At 50.2% G+C, this 20135-nt stretch overlaps 2 long non-coding RNA genes across 2 annotated transcripts; one reads left to right on the top strand and one right to left on the bottom strand.

Annotated features, from left to right (window-relative positions):
• Positions 1–1118: 1118 nt before the first annotated feature.
• LOC129736800 (uncharacterized) lies at positions 1119–20082 on the bottom strand. The gene is made up of 3 exons (XR_008733876.1): positions 19897–20082; positions 1444–1551; positions 1119–1345 (listed from the first exon to the last, which is right to left on the bottom strand). It is a non-coding gene; the product is annotated as an uncharacterized LOC129736800 (long non-coding RNA).
• On the top strand, positions 2103–3447 carry LOC102049301 (uncharacterized). Its single transcript, XR_008733875.1, has 3 exons — positions 2103–2791; positions 3150–3216; positions 3323–3447. It is a non-coding gene; the product is annotated as an uncharacterized LOC102049301 (long non-coding RNA).
• Positions 20083–20135: the final 53 nt, after the last annotated feature.

Raw genomic sequence — 20135 nt, 5'->3', positions numbered from 1 at the left:
CGTACACATAAAATAAGGCCAAAATTGGTAATTAAGTAATGAGAAAGAAAACAAAAGAAAAAGGGATGACAACTCCGTAACATGGTAAAGCAACCTTTTACAAAATAAAAGCCAACAAAGAAACAAAACCAAAAGCCAAAAACAGGGGTGAATTGTAGAGAACAGAGACAGTGGGTTGTTTTGACCTTGATAATGTGCAGCTGAGAGCCTGCAGCAAAGAGTCAAATAACTTTGAGGGAGCACGAGAAGACACCAGGATGAGACAGAAAGAAAGGAGGGATGTGATCTCACCTGTAGAAGGCAAGTGAACAGCAGAGAGTAGCCTGTCGCAGCACTCTCCAAAGGAGCCAGCTGCAGCCAGGTCTTTTACCATCACACTCTCCATGGCAGTCCCTCTGCTGCCTTCTAGTCTCGCCTCATCCAGGGCACGCTCACCCTCTCTGCTTCTTCCTCGGCTGCCCAACCGCTTCACAGAACCAGCCACAGCTGCACCTTGTCTACACCAGCCAACCCACCGCCCCTGAAGCCAGCCCACAGCTGTATATTACCAATGCTAATTAACCCAGCTTCGTTCCTCTGCAGTAGCCTATAGTGCACAGCGCTAAGGAATGTGTTGTATGAACCTTCCGGGCCGTTCCGCGTCGATTCACAGTCAGTTACAAAAATTGAAGGACATGTCACAGGGCTTACGGCATGAACTTTTGGGAGATTGGTTGCGGAATCTTTTCAAGTCTCAGGGAACCACCAGACGGTTGCAGGAGTTTACAACACGTGGAGGAATATTGTTATTGGCAATTGTAGTTATGTTGACCATTATTCCCTGTATGCTGAACTGTATAATGATTCAAAAGTAGTTTAACCTCTAATGTTGTTTCTGTTCAAAATAAAGACGGGGGAAGTGTAGAGAGCTTTATGGCCAGTGCTGGAGGCCACGATGCCTGTGAAGGGCCTTGAAGGCTAAAGAAGAGAGAAAGTAAGAAAAGGTTGGCTGAACGCCTGGGAGAAAGATGGGGTATGAAGCAAGGCCAGAGCGGATGCGCGATGCCACATCTCGGCGGCTGGCTGAGAACATGAAACCCACAGCGATAAGAAAGAAGACAGAAAAAAAAGGCAAGAAGTTCAGTGCATTTGCAGCTTAGTAATTAACCAATTATATGTAGCCAAGACGTGTGTGAACAGTATTGATTAACCAATGATAATTTAGTATGGGGCGCGTGAACAGCAAACGAGGATATTATAAGCGTGGGTTCTGGACTAATAAAAGGTCTTCTGGTTGAACTCAGGAGTCCACGTCATCGTCTCCTCAGGCCATATGCTCCTCCTTCTCTTCTGCCATTGCACGGACCTGCAAGGCCACACAATAAAAGTTAAAACAACGTTCATGGTGCATTCACTCCTGCCTGTGTTTGTCTAGAGCAGCTGTGATGCTGCCCCTGGTGTTACCTGTTCAGAGAACTGCTGCACCTACTGCTGCCACATTCTCTGCACCTCCTTCAGTTTCTCTGCATACTGATCTCTTTCTGCCTGGAGCTCAAAAACTGACCCTGAGAGCTGTTCAAAACAAAATAAAACACAAGAAAATCATATTGGCTAAATAAATTTGGCAGTGACTGCTTCAGGGATAAAGCCTGAAGAAACCAGTGTTAATGCAAAGCTCAGGCTGCATTCTTCTGCCACACAAGTTTCTTTACAGACATGAAGATCTGGATGTCATTTCGCACAAGCCCTGAGCAACCCGGGTTCCCAGGCCTGCCTTCTCCTCCAGTGCCACCTGCAACTACTGCTTTGCATCCAGACTCCCTGCCTGATTTGACAACTGCCAAGAAAAATCAAAAAGTCATGGCAAAATGTTAACACGCCACTTCTGCATAGCCTTTCCCCTGATAGCAACCTGCCACATGATCCATGTTGCAACCTTAAAGTGCTCCAACTCACAGTGATGTTCAATGGGGAAAAAAAAAAAAAAAAAAAAGGAGGGGGGAAGGAGATTAAAATCAAAAAGCTTAGATTTTAGCCCTGTAAAACAGGCTGAGCTAGACAGCTTCTCCCTACCAATTTTGTATTTACGATTTGTTTGATTAAAACCTATTTTCTTAATCCAACCAAGGTCTGCCAGTTTGGAGGTTATAAAATAGTATTGTTCTCTCTGCAGACCTCACCCTAATTTGCCTGAGGGTGTTCGCATCAAAAATGGCTTGTCCTCTCTGTAACTATTTCCTCCCAACCCTGCTTTCCTGCCCCTTCCCAGGCTTGGCCAAATGTGGATAAATATGAGCTGTACCAGAAGCTGGATCTTCCCAAGGGTCAGAAGCGCAAGGTGAAGGATTGCCTGAAAGCCGACGTCGGAGACCCCTACGCACTCGACCTCATCGACAAGCTGCTGGTGCTGGATCCCGCCCAGCGGATTGACAGCAATGATGCGCTGAACCACGACTTCTTCTGGTCCGACCCCATGCCCTCGGACCTCAAAAACATGCTGTCCACCCACAACCAGTCCATGTTTGAGTACCTGGCCCCACCGCACAGGAGGGGTGGGCGCATGGCCCAGCAGCCATTCCAAGGCAGGAACCCGGCCGCCACCAACCAGACTGAATTCGACAGAGTGTTTTGAGTGGGGGCTTCCCCAGCGGGGTCCCAGCTGGGCTAATCCACAGGCTGCATTCAGCGGGGATGTCCTGGCAAGGTCTTTCTGTCTGGGAAAGGACTTTCTTCAAGGCGAAGCGCCTGCTGGCTTTAACTCGGCTCTGACATCTCGTGCGGCAGCTCAGCCACCACGGAGCTGCTACAGAAGGTGACACCTGCAAGCCTGCAGATGTTTCCCTACAGCTTTGTTACAGAACTCCCACACCTGCCGGGCGCCGGTTCAGCACGTGGCCCGAACTGGCCACGTTCAGTGTCTGCAGGTGGGGGGAGCCGTGAAGAGGAGCTGATGCTGTGCAGTCTGTCCACCCTGCTGTCCCTGGGTGTATCCCACCTCTGTGCCCCCCACGAGGGTCTTGCAGCTCTGGGTGCGGGGGGGGACATCAGGTGACCCCCTGCCTGGACCAAGCCCCCGTGACCCTGCCAGTGTGGGACTGGTCCTGGTGGCAATCCCATGGGTGGGTCCTGAGGGCTCCCTCAGTGCTGACCCCCCCCTCCTCTCCCCACAGCCCTGCCACTTTGACTACGCTGTCTTCTGCCCCAACTTCACGGAGGTGCCCATGGCCAGCAATGCAGGTGAGTGCCGGGGAGCCGGGGTCTTCCCCGGCCCCGCCCCTCATCCCCGACCCCTCCCTGGCTCCCCCTCCCCCTAATCCCTGGCCCCCATCCCCATCTCTCCCAGACCAGCAAAACTTCAACGTGACGCTGGAGAACTCCCTGACCCGCTGCCTGGAGAACCAGCGGACGTGGACCCGGCTACTGGAGGAAAAGGAGGGGCAGGACCCCTGGCTCCCAGCCCCCCTACAGGAAGGGGGCCTGCTGCAGCTGCTCCTGGCCCCCCCAGCCCTGAGACCCCTCAATTCCCCAGCCCTCGTGTTCCCCTGCCTGGCCCAGGCGCTGAGGTGGGTGGCACAGGGCCGGGACCCTTGACTGGCAGCGCCCACCGCCGTGGGGGCTCACCCCCACCCCGCCGCCAGCAGAGGGGCTGTGCTGCTGCGGGAGGCGGCCGCCATCCACGTCCTGGTCACCGGCAGCCTGCACTTGGGGGAGGGGGGTCCTTCGGCTGCTGGACCCCGCACTCTCCCAGTAATGGGTGCGCAGGGCTTTGCACCTCTTTTTACTTGAAGCGCCGGTTCTGCCCCAGATGATGCTCGGAGGTGGCTGGGGGGGGGCACGTGGGACCCCCAGACCCTTCCCGGCTCATCCCTTTTCACCCCAGTGCCTTTTGCCTGTGCCCCCCGCAGGGGGGACACTGGCCATGGGGGAGCTGCTCCCTGCCCCCAGCCCACGTTGGTGGGACTGGCTGGGGGGGCCCTGGCCTCTGGGGGGGCTGCCCCAGGCTGTGCCAGGGTCCAGGCGCCCAGGGGCGTAGAGGGAGTTTTGAGGGGGTGGTAGGTGGGAGCCTCAAGCCACAGCGAGGTGTGGACTAATTTAACATAGGGGAGATTTTTATTATTATTATTAATAGTTTGTAACTTGGATGGGGAGCTGGGAGTGTGTGTGGTTTCTGCCCATCACGCCGTGGGGAGCCAGCAGCCCCACACTGCCTCACCCCCCTTAATAAACATTTTGCTGCTCCTGGTGGTGCCCACTGCCTTCTTGGGGGGACCCAGGAGAGGTGCAGGGGGTCACCCCAAGTGCTGGGTCTTGTCCTGGGGGCACCCACTTTTGCCCACCCCCCACCCCCCCATTTGATGGGGAGCCCTGGGGGAGGATTTGGGGGTAGGTACTCTCTCCGCCTCCCCGGTGCACCCAGCAGCAGGGGACCCCAGGGGGGTTGCAGGGTGCCCCCCCCCCCCCCCCCCCCGGCGTGGGCTGCCCTTGGGGGGCCAAAGCATTCACTTAATGAGTAACGGAGGCCCCCTCCAGGCTCGGCGTGAGATTTGGGGCAAAAAAACAGCTTAATGGGGCTGGGCTGGGTCCCCACGTCTGACAGTTGGGGACTGGGTGGGCGGGGGGGGGTTCGGGCCATGCTGCTGGTGGAGCAGGGGGTGCTCTGGGTGCTGCCGATGCTGTGGTTGGTGCTGCTGCTCTCCGAGGCCGGCACCGTGCTGGAAACTGGCTGCAGTTTGGAGGTGTGACCTGGCTCGGTCGTGGTGCTGGAGGGAGAAGCACCGGAGGGAGAAGCACCGAGGGGAACCGAGCTCAGGGCGGCCAGCGGTGGGCAGGATGCTGCTGCTGTGTCAGAGGACAGGCACGGGCTTGAACTGCTGCTACCAGGCTGGTGCTCGTGGCTGGCCTCACACAGCAGCTGGTTCCCCAGAGCACTGGGGGCTGCAGCCCCATATTGACACACTGTGGACCTGCCCCAGAGCTGACCCCTTTGCCCAGCACCTCACCCTCTGCATGCCCTACTGATTCCCTCTGCTCCTCTAGGAGTTGTTGGCAAGGGGAGGTGTAGAGCACTGTGCTGTTCTCCTGCCTTGTACCCACCACTCTTGGGGTGCTCCTGGGACCCCACAGAGTCCCTCAGCAGGAGCCTGACCCCTAGATTCCCCCCCTTCCCTGGGGGGAGATGCTCCATCCCCCGTGGTGGCTGCATTCAGCAGCCAAACCAGGCAACGATGCTGTCCTGGGGACCCTGCTCCAGCCTGGGGAGGGGGAATGAGGCTGCAAAGGGCTCGTGTGAGGGACTGTGCCCTCCACGGCTTGCCCTCAGCAGCCTGGACCTGCCGCTGTTCCTCCCCTCCCAACTGCTATTGAGTCAAAAGGTCCCACGGATTAGCAGCAGGCAGGCGGGCAGCGGGACCTCGCGCCGGGGGCGCGGGGCGGGGGCACGGGGAGGTTTGGGTCACCCGGGGGTGTCCCGCCGTACCGGGCGTGGGAGGGCAGCGGCGGCCCCTTCCCGAGCCAGCGGCCTGCGGGCTCCCGGGTGGGCGGGAGGGGTCCCGGGGCCGCCGCTCGCCGTGCCTTCTGCCGGGGGCGGCCGGTGCCCGAAGGTCGCCCTGAGAACCGCCGTCCGCCGCAGCAGCCCCGGGAGCGCGGCCAGCAGCCGCGCCGCGTCCCGGGCGGGGCCTCGGGCATCCCGAGCCCGTGCGGCTGCCGGGCGCCGCGGGGGCGCCGGCGGTCCCGGGGCCGGGGCCGGGGCGGAACCCCCGGAGCTGCCCCACGCTCACCAGGGCAGGATGCGCCACCGGTGCCGGTCTGCTGCCTGGATGGGGTCCGGCTGCTCGGCGGGTCCCCGCACCGGGGCCACTGGCTTGTCTTACGCCAGGTCCCACTGCGGTAGGGCCAAGCGTGCGGGCCCGGGGGGCTCGGTGGCCCCCGGCAGCGGCCGTGCCGCGCAGCGGCTGTGCCAGATGCACCGTGCAGGTGCAGCTCCGCTGCTGCGGTTGCGGCCCCGGTTAGAGCCGGCGGGCAGGCATGCTGGCACTGGAGCGCCGCCTGCTCGCACCCATGGGTGGCCTTGTCCCGCCGGGCAGGGGTGGGTGCCGGGTGCTGGGCTGCCCTGTGCCCCCCCGCGGGGCCAAGGGGCACCGGTGGAGAGGTGGCTCCCGTTGCCCATAAGTAGCCCGTCCCCGCGGCGTCCCCCAAACAGGTGCTGGCACTGCCAGCATGTCACCGCGGGGCCATGGCGGCAGCCAGCGGGCACGGCTGCGGGAACCAAACCCTATGGGGTGGATCGGGCTGGGCTGGCCCCTGGGGCTGTGGCGGTTGAGGCTGTGGTGATGGGCGCCATCCTGACCGCCCCTAGGGATCTTTCCAGGACACCATCCGGATCCTCAACACCCTGCAGACCAATGCCAGAGACCTGGAGCAGGTGAAGCGGGAGCGCAGTGACCCCCAGACCCAGCTGGAAGCCATGCAGGGCTTTTTGGAGCGGACCGGGATGAAGGTGAGGAGGGGGTCCCCCCATCACCCCGTCCCCTGTCCCAGCAGTGGTGCCGCCATGCTTGGTGCTGGCTGCCTTGGGGGTCTTATAGGGTGGTTGACCTCTGGCAGGTTGAGGACCTGGATCGACTGAACATCATCCATGTCACGGGGACGAAGGGCAAGGTGAGGCAGATGGGCAGTGCTGGGGGGCAAGGGGGGGCCTCCAGCCTCTCTGGCTCTGTTTGCCCCAGCATGGGGGGGTTAACGCTGCTGTCTCCTCAGGGCTCAGTGTGCGCCTTCACTGAGTGCATCCTCCACAACTACGGGCTGAAGGCAGGCTTTTACAGGTGAGTGTGGGGGGGGTCAGGAGGGTTTGGGGGGGCTGGTGGCACTGTGCCCGACTGTGCCCCCCTCTCCTGCTCTGCCCCCCCCCAGCTCCCCTCACCTGGTGCAGGTGCGTGAGCGGATCCGCATCAATGGGCAGCCCATCAGCAAGGAGCAGTTCAGCAAGTACTTCTGGCTCGTTTACAGCTGCCTGGAGGAGACCAAGGTGGGGCTGGTGGGGGGTGCTCCCTCCCTCGAGGACCCCCCCGGGCCATGTGCCCCAGTGCTGGTTGGGGATGCCCAGCAGATGTTGACACCCAAAACCCCCTGGGTGCCAGCCCTAGAGGAGGGTGCCAGCCCTGAACGTGGGTGCCAGCCCTGTGGGTGAGGGTGCCATCTCTAGAGCAGGGTGTCAGCCTTAGAGGACGGCGCCAGCCCTGCAGACAAGGGAGCACCAGGCACATCTGGGGCTCAGCCGCTGCCCTCACGGCCCCGTGGGGTGACAGCCGGACGGCATCACTGCCAGCAGGAGCCCCCTGCCGCTGGCTGTTGCCTAATGTTGGGGACCTTGGGGTGCCCTGGAGGAAGGAGTGTCTTCACGCAGGACAAGGTGGCCTGGGCCTGGCAGGCTGCAGTGTCTGTGCTGTCCCCCATTCCCAGGCAGCACCTGGTGGCTGCCGTGGCCGGGATGCCAGCAGCCATCTCCGCTGCTGCTCTGGCCTTGGCCCCCCCGTGCCCCCCGCCTTGGGGACCAGTTTCAGACACCCCCAACGCCAAGATGCTCGCGTTGCACCCTGACGCAGGCATCGCAGGGGGGGACGGCAGCCCCCACCGGGCACGTCTGTGCCCCCCAGGACCCGTGTCCTGCCCTGGCTGTGGGGTCCCCTCGCCACAGCCCCTGGGTGCAGGAGCCAGGGAGCAGAAAGGCTGTGGAATCCCTGGCGGGTTTCAGCACGCAGGAGACACGGTGACACGGTGACATGCTTTAGGGCCACCAGCACCAGGGGCGGTGTGTGGCCCGGGCGGTGAGGTGGGGGGCAGGGGGCTGCTGCGGCGGGGGCGGGGTGGGGCTGGCGGGGGCGGGGCTGGCGGCGGCAAGCTCCGCCCACCCAGGCACCCTGAGGCAGCCGCCACTGCCCAGTCCCTGGAGGCCTCGCGGGGCCGCGTTGTTGCGGAAGGGGCTGTGACACGCGCGGGAGGGGCGGAACGCGGTGCTGTAGCGACGGCCGCGGCAGCCATGGTCGAGCGGTCCAACATGGTGGAGTGTCCCTTCTGTGATGAGGTCTCCAAGTACGAGAAGCTCGCCAAGATCGGGCAGGGAACCTTCGGGTGAGTGAGTGCCCGGCCCGCCCCTCCGTCGGGCCTGCTGCTCGGGGCCGGCCCCCTCAGCCCTGCGGCCCGCCCGCCCCGGGCCCGGGTGCCCCCTGCTTGGGTCTGCCTTCCTCGGCCAGCGCTCCGGCCGCCGGGGCCGGCCTGGCCCCTCAGCCCTCCTTTCCCCGGCCCGGCGCCCCGCTCTGGCAGAGCAGAGTTCACTCTGGAGACGGGCAGGGCGGGGCCCTGCACCTTTGCCCAAAATGTGCAGTTTCGGCCAAAATCCTTGTGGGGCTTCTGGGCTGGGTTGGCTTGGCCGCTGCTGAGGGCCTTTGGTCCGAACGGGATGTGGCTGGGTCGGATGGTGGGTCAGCACAGAGCGGTTGTCTTGTCTTTGTGTCTTGTTTGCTGGTGTTCCTGGCCAGGAGCACCTGGCTGCGTCCCTTCTGCCTTGCGCTGCTCAGTGATTTCATTCTGGTTTTACAGGCAAGTTTTCAGAGCCAAACATTGTCAGACAGGCAAGAAAGTAGTGTTACTAAAATCTCGGAATGAAGAACTTACCGACACCAATCGAGTCCTCTCACGATCAACGCACACCAGGTCTCAAAATCAGTCTCCATATATAGAACTTATTCATACATATTCATTAAATATTCATGCGTAATCATAATATTTCCCACAAGTCATTAACATATTCTCCTCCTATATCCGATTCTGCGCAGTAGAGCTTAGAAAGGTCTAGAAATGGGTCTGGGGTACGATTTGGGTAGGTGGTATGTATATGAGTCGGTGGTCGCGATCTCCCCCTGCCGGAATTACCTTTTAGTAAAGTTCACGATTTCTTGGCAGGTAACTACAAGCTGTTCCAGTCGACTCTCCCCAGTTTCCATTCATCTCATATTCTGACATTTCAATACACTTCTACATACAGAAGACTGGTCAAATACAAAGGAACCTTTCAAACCCTAAAGTTATTACCTAAGTTTTAACAATGGTTCTAGCCCCTTCTTCTAGCCGTGGTACAGGATGTACAGAAGATCTCATAACAGCTTTTACTGTGCAGCTATGTTTCATTTAAAATTTTTCTTATCCTTCTATATTTTAATTTTATTAAATGATTTTATAAAATCAATTAATCAATTGAATAAAGTCAATCAATCTTAACTTATTAACAAATCGATAACATTTCCCCCCTTTGAAAGTGTTGAAAATCATTATTTCAATACTTTCACATTATTCATATATCTTTTGTTTCAACATATTTTGGTGATGGATCATGTCTTGGTAAAATAGTTGGTACTTCTCTCATAATCATATGATTTACTGCAATTCTATTGGTAAACTGTTTCTTCAAACATGCATATACTAGCATGCTCATCAAAAAGACAATTAGTAACAGAAACAAAGTCTTAATTATAGATTGTATCTAAGAGCTCAAATTCCATCCCAGTTTGTTAAAAATTTTCCCAAGTCAATCTTCTGACATATCCTTTTGAATTGTTTCAGTTTCTTTTTCAATTTTTCCCAATAGGTCTAGATCATGTTCCACATCCTGAGTGACATTTGGAATGTGGATACAACAGTGGTCCAATTTATCCTTGACATATCCACATACTCCATGTTCTTTAAGTAGGAGCATATCTAGTGTCATTCTGTTTTGTAAAGTCATTCTGGAAGTTGCCTGTAATTGTATATTCAATTCCTTAAACCCTTTTTTTGGTAATGTTTGCTTGTTTTGCCACTTGACCAGTTAAATGATAGAGCCATGCTCTGTTTTTATATGAAGCTATAGGATTTAAAAGTGATTCAAGTGCCCAGCCAATTTTCACTCCTGTAGATGGTTCATTCCAAATATCATCATTTATCTCAGATCTCTTTATTTGTTTCAATTCTAAATTCTCTAAAGATCCTTTAAATTGTGATTTCTTCCAAATTGGACACAATGTTGGCATGCCTAAAGTAATTTGTTTCACCTTACCATCTAATGGTAAGTGTGTTGTCCAGGTTCCATCACTTAATGCCCAAACTAAATGTCCTGGACTTTGAATAGTAGATTTTCTACAACTAAACAAAGTTCCTTTTCTAACTGTAAAACTGCTGGTTAAATTGAGAGTATTCTTAAGACCTCGACAAAAACAACCATATTTTAAAGCAGCGGCCAACGGAGGAATTCTTTGGATTACTAAGTCTGCATTACTGCAATCATACATGTTTTCACATTTCCAGCACGGCAGTATTTTATTTTCCTTCTCTCCCAATAAAGTTGACCTATCATTGACCCAGGGTAATACTGGAAAAAAACTTTTCCATCCCAGGTAAAACACCAAGAAGTTCTTGCCATATACTGAAAATGGGAAAATATGGACATAGACCATATAGAGTCCCATTGTTCTACTAATTGGGTACCTTGGCCAGTTTTGTTACGCTTCCATTTCATGATACTTCTGCCCACATTGGTTTTAAGTTGTTCATCATAAGAACACCATCCTAACTGGGGATTTGGACCCCCAGGAAAAAGAACTAGAGCTACGGCAGTAGGTCGGGATCCTGTTATAAAATCATGATTCAATAGTTTTTTACAATCTGTTTCTTTACCTGGCGACTTCCACTGTTTTCTAATAACCTTTACTTGTTCATACCATTGAGTTACTGGCCTTTGTTCACAATAGGTGATCTCATTTTTATATTCCAGATTGGTCAGATTCATGGTTAAAATTCCCCATGGAATAGGTTCACCTACTGCCCTCGGTATTGGCAAACAAGCAGTGATCTGCGTGACATTTTGTAAATTGGCAAATTCTGTAGTCAATCCTACCATCAAATTTTCCTCAGCCATTTGTTTGGGAATTTCAATCACTTGTTCTGTTTCTACTTGTCTTTTGTTCCTGTCCACCAAGCCAGCCCATGATCCCACCAACACTACCGACCAAAATAAAATCCAGTATAAAAATTAGACATGTTTCAGTGTCAATTTTAAAATCTCTGGGTCACGATTAACAATCTTCCATGGAGTAGGTGCTTTCTTCACTCGAGTATAATGTATCCAAGCATCTGATTCTGCAATTTTGATAGCTGTAAAAGTGGTTAACAGTATCTGGAAAGGTCCTCTCCAGCGCTCCTGCAAAGGTTCGGAGGTCCAAGTCTTCACATAAACATAATCTCCTGGTTGGAAATCATGCACTGAATTTTCCAGGGATAAAGGTCTATTCCAAATTACTGCACTCCGAATTGCAGTCAAAGTTTTTCGTAGAGAAAGCAAATAGTTATATACATCCTGCTTTCCTTTCACATGTATGTTTGGATTTGGTTCTGGAGACTCATATGGTTTTCCATATAATAATTCATAAGGACTGACTGAGGTTCCACTCTTTGGCTGTACTCCGATTCGTAATAACGCCAATGGAGGTGCCTGAGGCCACTTTAAACTGGTTTCTTGACAAATTTTACTTATTTGTCGTTTTAAAGTTTGATTCATCCTTTCCACTTTCCCACTAGATTGTGGCCTCCAAGACGCATGCAAATCCCAATTAATACCCAATGCTTTGCTAACACTTTGTACTACTTCAGCAACAAAGTGTGGACCTCTGTCAGAGGAAATTCCAATAGGAACTCCAAATCTTGGAATTATTTCTTGTAATAACCACTTTACAACCTCTTTTGCTTGTGTGGTGGGACAGGGAAGGGCTTCTGGCCATCCTGTAAAAGTATCAACCCCTACCAAGATGTACCGGTACCCATTGTATCTAGGCAACTCTGAAAAATCTACTTGCCAATAGTCTCCAGGTTCTGTACCAGACTTCAGCCGACCCATTTGAACCTTTTTCTTAATCGTTGGATTATTTTTCAAACACACCTCACATTTTGCAGTTACTATTTTAGCTATTCCCAACATTTTAACTGGTATTACTCGCTTTCGTAAAGATGTTACTAAGGCTTCTGCCCCCCAGTGACATTCTTGGTGTCTCATTTGAATTATCTCTCTCATCAAAAGAGGTGGAATTACTACTTATCCGTTAGGAGTTACCCACCATCCCGCTAAGTTTTTCTTAGCATTTAATAACTGACCCAATTTGTCATCTTCCTCTGAATATCTCGGTTTTTCCCTAGGAAGGGTTACTGTTTTAGAAGGAATTATTGCCATTTGTAATGCTTGTTTCTTTGCTACCTTTTTTGCTGTTCTATCAGCTAAATTATTCCCAGCTATTATTTTTGTATTCCCAATCTGGTGTGCCTTACAGTGCATGATTGCTACTTGATCTGGCTTTTGAACTGCTTGCAATAATCGTAAAATTTTGTTTGATGCTTAATGTTTGATCCTTGAGAGGACAATAATCCCCTCTCTTTCCACAAAGCTCCATGGACATGCACTACCCCAAAGGCATATTTTGAATCACTCCAGATATTTACTCTCTTGTCTTTGCTTAGTTCTAAGGCTCGAATTAAAGCGATGAATTCTGCCTTTTGGGCTGATGTGGTACTCGCCAATGCTCCTGCTTCTATAACTGTAGTCTCTGTTGTTACCGCATATCCGGCGTATCGAACTCCTTGTTCCATAAAGCTGCTTCCATCAGTATACAGTTCCCAATCTGGTCTCTCCAATGGCACATCCTTCAGATCTTCACAACTGGAATAAACATACTCGATGGTAGCCAAGCAATCATGTTCCAGTCGTCCTTCTTCCTGTATGGAACTTAAAAACACTGCAGGATTTACCAGGTTAGTTGTCTTTAGAATCACATCATCTTGTTCAATCAATACCACCTGGTATTTCATCATTCGGCTGGGGGACAGCCAATGCCCCCCTTCTGTTCTAGGACAGTTATCACCATGTGTGGAACATAGACTGTTATTGTTCTTCCCAAAGTCAATTTCCGAGCTTCTTGTATGAGCATCACTGTTGCGGCCACTGCTCGAAGGCAGTTTGGCCACCCTCTACTCACTGTGTCTGGTTGTTTAGAGAAATATCCGACTGGTCATTTCCAGCTTCCTATCCTCTGGGTTAACACTCCCAGTGCAAGGTGTTGTCTTTCATGTACAAACAGCTGGAAATCTTTGGTTAGATCTGGCAGTCCCAAGGCAGGTGCAGACATTAGGGCACGTTTCAACTCTACAAAAGCCTTTTGTTGTTGTGGGCCCCATACAAAGGGAGAGTTCTTTTGGGCCTCGTACAGCGGTTTAGCTATTAGCCCATAGTTCATGATCCAAAGGCGACACCACCCAGTCATTCCCAGAAATGCTCTGAGTTCATGAATATTTCTCAGCTCAGGTATACCACAAATAGCTTCTTTGCGATTTTTTCCTAATTGTCGTCGTCCTTTTGAAATCTCAAAGCCCAGATATATCACAGTCTGGCAGGCTATTTGGGCTTTCTTCCTGGATACCTTATACCCATTTAGTCCCAGGAAATTCAAAAGGTCAATAGTCACCTGTATACAAATAAATCTTTCTTCTGTAGCAATCAATATATCATCCACATATTGTAAAAGTAAATGCCCAGGTCTTGATTTATCCTGTTTCCAGATTTCAAGTTCCTTTGCTAATTGATTTCCAAAAATAGTTGGACTGTTTTTAAATCCTTGGGGTAATCTAGTCCATGTCAACTGCATCTTTCGCCCGGTTAGAGGATTTTCCCATTCAAAAGCAAACAGTTTTCTGCTTCCCTTTTCCAAAGGTATACAAAAGAAAGCATCTTTTAAATCAAGCACTGTAAACCACTGATAAGTCTCCCTCAGTGCTGTAACAGTGTATAAGGGTTTGCTACTACAGGATAAATATCCTTAACTATTTGATTTACTGCGCTCAAGTCTTGTACCAGTCTATATTCACCCGAAGGTTTTCTGACTGGTAAAATAGGAGTATTATACTCAGATTCACATTCTTCCAAAATTTTATACTCCCAAAAATTTATCAATCAATTTCTTCAATTCCTGTCTCACTTCCGGTTTGATTGGATATTGTTTAATTCTCACTGTTCCTGCGCCTTCCTTCAAATCTATTTTAACAGGTTCTGCTAGTTTCGATGTACCAGGAATATCTGTCTCCCATACAGTAGGGATCACTGCCAAATCCACCTCCGGTGGAATTTCTTGTTCCTTTACTTTTTCTTGTATCATCAGGATTTCTCCCGTTTTTGACTCAGGTATTTTCAAGAAAAGTTCTCCTTCGTCAAAAACAATTTGTGCGTTTCATTTGGATAACAAATCTCTTCCTAAGAAGGGTATCGGACATTCTGGTACATACAAAAATTCATGTGTAATTATCTTATTTCCAAATTTCAAATCCGGGGTTGCAAGAATGGCCTGTTTTTGTTCCAGTTTTTCCTTTACAGGTATTTAATAAAAAAAATGTCGCTCCTATATCCACTCCCAATCTCACAATTTGAACAACATTTTTTTTTCACTTTCTTATTATCAGAAGTTATAGCCATTACCAAATTATCTCTAATAGTTAGCTTACATTCATCCTGCCAGTCTTTTCTTTGTCTCAAGTAAAAGAACAAATCCACATATGGCATTTCACTCCATTTCCCTTCCCTTTTACAATACAGCATTAACTGCAGAATAGTGTTATAATTCAGCGTCCCATTCGTGGGCCACTTTTCCTGATCATCCAATATATACAAAGGCCACCAATTATTACAATACTCAAATTATTACAATACTCAATCATCTGGCTCTGCAGATCATCATGTAAATTTCCCCAATGTGCCAATAAACATCCCAACAAAGAATTTTTCGGGATTTTGTCATTTACAGCAAGATTACCCATGCTTTTACTTTTAAACAACCTGGTTAACTTAGTTGCCATGGTGTAATTACTCACAGTACAATACACAATTATTCAGCTCTGTCACTCTGATCCGCGGATCCACACTCCACACTCGCTTTCGTTCTCAATTACACGTCTCACCCTTACAGCCACACTCACACTTTCCCACAGTTACTTTAAACAAACATATAACACAATATTGTACCTCTTAATTTTCTTCTTAATACACAAACTCACAAAAACAACAAAAAACCCAAAAACCTCTTCTAACTTCTTGTTAGAGGCACTACCTTAGAGAACACTATAGCATATAGTTTCTCTTGTCTCCACTTTTGTCCAACCCTGCAATAGCTTTCGCTTATGTCTTACGGGCAGACGCCTAGGCTTCCAGTTCCACAAGGATCCTTTTAGTCCAACCCTGCAATAGCTTTCACTTATGTCTTACGGGCAGACTCCTAGTCCTACCCTGCGCAGCTCTTTCACCGCGTCTGACAGGCAGACTTACTCAGTGGGACTCCAACCCACTGGTGGGAGTCCATCCCACTCCTTACCATACACTTATTATAGTGGGACTCCTACCCACTTCCTCTAGGGCACTTACTTTAGTGGGACTCTAACCCACTTATTACAATTAGAAAAAGAAGTGTCTTACCAAAAATCCAGGGAACATCGCGAAGAGCCTTACGGATCAGGGATCAATGGGTATCCCCGAGAAATCCTCGGTGCCAGCTGGAACCGATCAGGTCCCTGACTCCTCCGGTCTCCTTCAGCGAGGTCCCATCTGGGTCGCCAAAACTGTTACCGATATCTCGGAATGAAGAACTTACCGACACCAATGTGATGTAGATAAGCAGACACTTCTTTATTGACGGCCGGGTGCGTGAGCGAGTCCTCTCACGATCAACGCATACCAGGTCTCAAAATCAAACTCCATATATAGAACTTATTCATACATATTCATTAAATATTCATGTGTAATCATAATATTTCCCACAAGTCATTAACATATTCTCCTCCTATATCCGATTCTGCGCAGTAGAGCTTAGAAAGGTCTAGAAATGGGTCTGGGGTACGATTTGGGTAGGTGGTATATGAGTCGGTGGTCGCGATCTCCCCCTGCCGGAGTTACCTTTTAGTAAAGTTCACAATTTCTTGGCAGGTAACTACAAGCTGTTCCAGTCGACTCTCCCCAGTTTCCATTCATCTCATATTCTGACATTTCAATACACTTCTACATACAGAAGACTGGTCAAATACAAAGGAACCTTTCAAACCCTAAAGTTATTACCTAAGTTTTAACAATGGTTCTAGCCCCTTCTTCTAGCCGTGGTACAGGATGTACAGAAGATCTCATAACAGCTTTTACTGTGCAGCTACAAGTTTCATTTAAAATTTTTCTTATCCTTCTATATTTTAATTTTATTAAATGATTTTATAAAATCAATTAATCAATTGAATAAAGTCAATCAATCTTAACTTATTAACAAGTCAATAACAGTAGCATTGAAAAAAGTGTTGATGGAAAATGAGAAGGAGGGGGTAACTGCAGCAGCATGGCAGAAGAAGGGGGTAAGTGCCGGAACATGGCTGGGCTGTGTTTGGGAAGGCCTGGGTGCGGGGTGTGCGGTGCGCGTTTGTAGTTGAAGGCTAATGTTTGGGACGGCATAGATGTGTTTTCACAGAGTAAATGTGTTTCACAATATTTACAGCTATAATATGCTGTACCTTGAACCTGTAAGGGTGTGGACAGGATCCCAGCCCTGTGGCCTTTTTCCTCTCCTGCTGATACTATGATAACATTGGGCCTTGTGGCTTTGCCAAGGCCTATGGCTTGTTATCGCCTTTTTGGCTGCAAAGGCAGCAGTGTGGTGCAGTCCCTGTGTGGTCACTGGGCTGCATGGGACAGCTGCTGGGAGGTGATGCTGCCCACACGTTCCTCCTTCCGTGCAAAACCCTGTCATCCCCCCCCCAGGCGCAGGGCTCCACACTGGCTGTTGTTTGTGGAGGAGCCGGGTAGTGTGTGAAGGGCGTGTGCTCAGGGGTGTGCAAGAAATGGGAGAAGCTGGGGAGAGAGGTAACAGCTTAAACAGCGCAGGCAGTAGCTGGGGAGGCTGCTCTGCAGCTTGAGCCAGGCCGTACCATGTCCCATTACAAATGTGGAAGATGAGGAGAGGAGGGAGGGGTGCCTGCATGCCTGCCTCAGCACCACACAATCACTCTCTTGTGAAGGAATGTCCCTCAGCAGTGGTGCCCTGATGGTAAATAAATGTGGACAGTACTGGTGTGGGTGTTTTATTTTAAAGCTCTGATTGGCCTTCAGTGACCTGGGACAGTGCTGCTCAAGCAGGTCCCCTGCCGAGCTGCCATGGTCACGTGTCTCCTGTTCTCTAGGCAGGGGTGGCCTGGTCTCACGCACCCCTAATCCCCATCCTTTCTTTCTCCTTTCCAGTTCCCCATCACAGCCTTGCGAGAGATTAAAGTCCTCCAGCTGCTCAAACATGAGAACGTGGTGAACCTCATAGAAATCTGCAGGACCAAAGGTAGCTTGCGGGGTTCTCTCTTGGGCTGGCTGCCAGCTTTTTTTTCAGCCCTCCTTCACTGCTGAGCAGGCTGGTGTTTTGTGCTGGGAGTGGGGTCCTCGAGCTGAGCATAGGCCTCTGTCCCCGCCTGTGATGCGAGGGGTGATGGTACGCTCCTCTTGGAAAACAGTTTTATAGAGTTAGGATGTTGCTGCACCTTGGCTGGAAAAAGCTGTGGTCAGTCCTGCTGGGATATGGGTGTGCTGTGGCAATGAATGCTGCCCCTGTTGGAAAACTCCTGAGAGGCTTGAAATAAACCCACACTGGAGAGACTTTGAAGCAGGGGTTTTGAGCGCGGAGCTGTGCACAGCCAGTTCCCTCCTGTCAGGACCTCTAGCTGTCCCTCTCAGTTGGCTTGAGATGGTTTGTGGCAGCTCTGTGCTGATGATACAGCTCCAGCTGGAGACTTGCTTGGCTTTCTGTGGATGGCAGTAACTGCTCGTGCTGTGAGAGCTGGGACTCCACTCGGGGTGGCCCTGAGCTGCTCTTCCACCTCCTCGCTTCTACCTCACGTGGTGTGCCCCTGCTGCGTGACTGGCACGCTCAGTGCGCTTGGCCTGGCTCCATTTCCAGTGAAATTGCTTTAAAACACTCGGTAGCTTTTATATGTCATTCTCTTCTATGGATTTGTATTGTAAAAAATACTTTTGAAAGTGACAGCTGATGCTCAAGCCTGCCGTTCTCTATATTCAGTCACTTCCATGAAATAAAAATGAAAGTGGCAGGTATCTGGTGATGATGTGTTTTTAAAAGTTCACTGAACTGGTAGAAGTGTTTGGCCCAGGACCAGGAACGTGAAGTTACTTTAGTCCTCTACAGCACGTAGATTATTGTCCGAACAGGTATGAGTAGAAACACTGACAAGTTAATTTTTAATTCATTGTGTGATTAAACAAGTTGTGATAGTTGCATGGCTGGTGTACCCAAGGTAAATATTTTTGTAGCCATATCGGTCGTTTGTGTTTTGTTTGAATTCCAGTTTTCACCCAGATCTACTTTGACCTCAGTTTCCAGTAAAGTAGAAATATTGCATGTGCTGTTCTCAAACTTTTAAGCGCTTCTCTTTTTAGGTGGGAAAGGTGTGGTAGGGGCCATATCTGTGTAAGGAATTGCAAACCTCGTATAGCAGGCACCCTGCTGGCTGGCAGAGTGGTGCGTTTCTGTGAGGGCTGAGCTTAGCTGTCATTGTCCAGTAGGAGCTGCTGATCAGCAAGTTTTGCTGATTACAGCTGATGAAAATCAGCTGTCTTTTTAATGTTTTGCATGTGTGCTCTAGGAACAAGATTGAAATAGACTGCTTCATTTGAGGCTTCCTGTTAGTGACTTTAAATTGCAATTGGAGTTGGACTTTGAAATCACTTTGATCCAGAGCAGACTCCCTGCCTGATTTGACAACTGCCAAGAAATATCAAAAAGTCATGGCAAAATGTTAACATGCCACTTCTACATTGCCTTTCCCCTGATAGTAGTAACCTGACACATGATCCATGTTGTACCTTAAAGTGCTCCAAACTCACGGTGATGTTTAATGAAAAAAAAAAAAAAAAAAAAAAGAGGAGGGGAGAAGATGATTAAAATCAAAAAGATTAGATTTTAGCCCTGTAAAACAGGGTGAGCTAGACAACTCCTCCCTACCAATTTTGTATTTACTATTTCTTTGATTAAAACCTATTTTCTTAATCTAAAAATCTGGCTCAGAAACTTTGTGCATTTCCAGAGTCTGTATTACACAGCCAGGTCAGATGGTCTAAAAGCTTGTGATTTTAAAAGTTGTCAAACACGTCAGGAATTTAAAGCCAATGTCTGGAGCATGTCAGTTGGCACACAGTACTTTTCCCAGAAGAGGAGCAGCTGCCTTTATTTCAAGGGTAACTTAAGCCACCGACTGGGGAGGGAAAAAAACCCCAAAACCAAAAATAAACAAAAGAGCAGTTTCTTCCCTCACAGGCTCAGGTTCACACCGGCTTGCTCTCTGAACTGCTAACAGCTGGCTTCCTGAATTCCCTTCCTAACTGGCTGCTTCTCTTAACTTTCCCCAGCTGACCTTCGAGTTACCATTGTCCAATTCACCTTCTGCAAGGGTGGGTACAAACACCACCCCTATTCAACTGGCTTCTCAGTGAGACCACGAGACAGATGCGTAACCAAAATGCCAAACAGATACAAAGCAGGAAAAGCCTTCGTATCGTCACGCGCTGTATGTTCAGTCACCCTCTCATATTGTACAACATTCTTTTCGCAGACCAGCGTCACAACAGCTTTCAGTCTACTCTCCAGCTCCTTCAAACAGACCTTCTGTTCCTCAGAGGCCTCGCTGAAGGCCTTTGACCAAGAGGATGCCTTGATGGGGTTTTGTGCCTTCCTTTCAGAACAAGAGTTAAGCCTTGCCCCCACTCTCAGAAGCAAAGTCTTACAACGGTCAGTGTGATCTACCCTCACAGCCTGGAAGCAGTATGGGCACCTGTTGGATCCTCCGTTCAGCCATTTCCAGTTTCTTACGCCAATCCTTTATATATAACTGCAAGGCTGAGTCCTGGGAAACCAGGCAGCGAAACTTCCGTGACAGCTTTGAATTCTGCAGCTTCATTTCCTCACTACTTTTGCTGAAACAAACCAAAATTAAAGCAGCATCACTGTATGTACTATGGGTCTGGGCAAGTACATGTCAGAAGTTTACAATCCAGCTAGTCGTAACAGTTA

The sequence above is a fragment of the Falco cherrug genome, chromosome 9 (assembly GCF_023634085.1).
Source record: "Falco cherrug isolate bFalChe1 chromosome 9, bFalChe1.pri, whole genome shotgun sequence".
Classification (NCBI taxonomy): domain Eukaryota; kingdom Metazoa; phylum Chordata; class Aves; order Falconiformes; family Falconidae; genus Falco; species Falco cherrug.
Note: the sequence above shows the minus strand (reverse complement) of the source record. Positions and strands in the feature narration are given on the sequence as shown.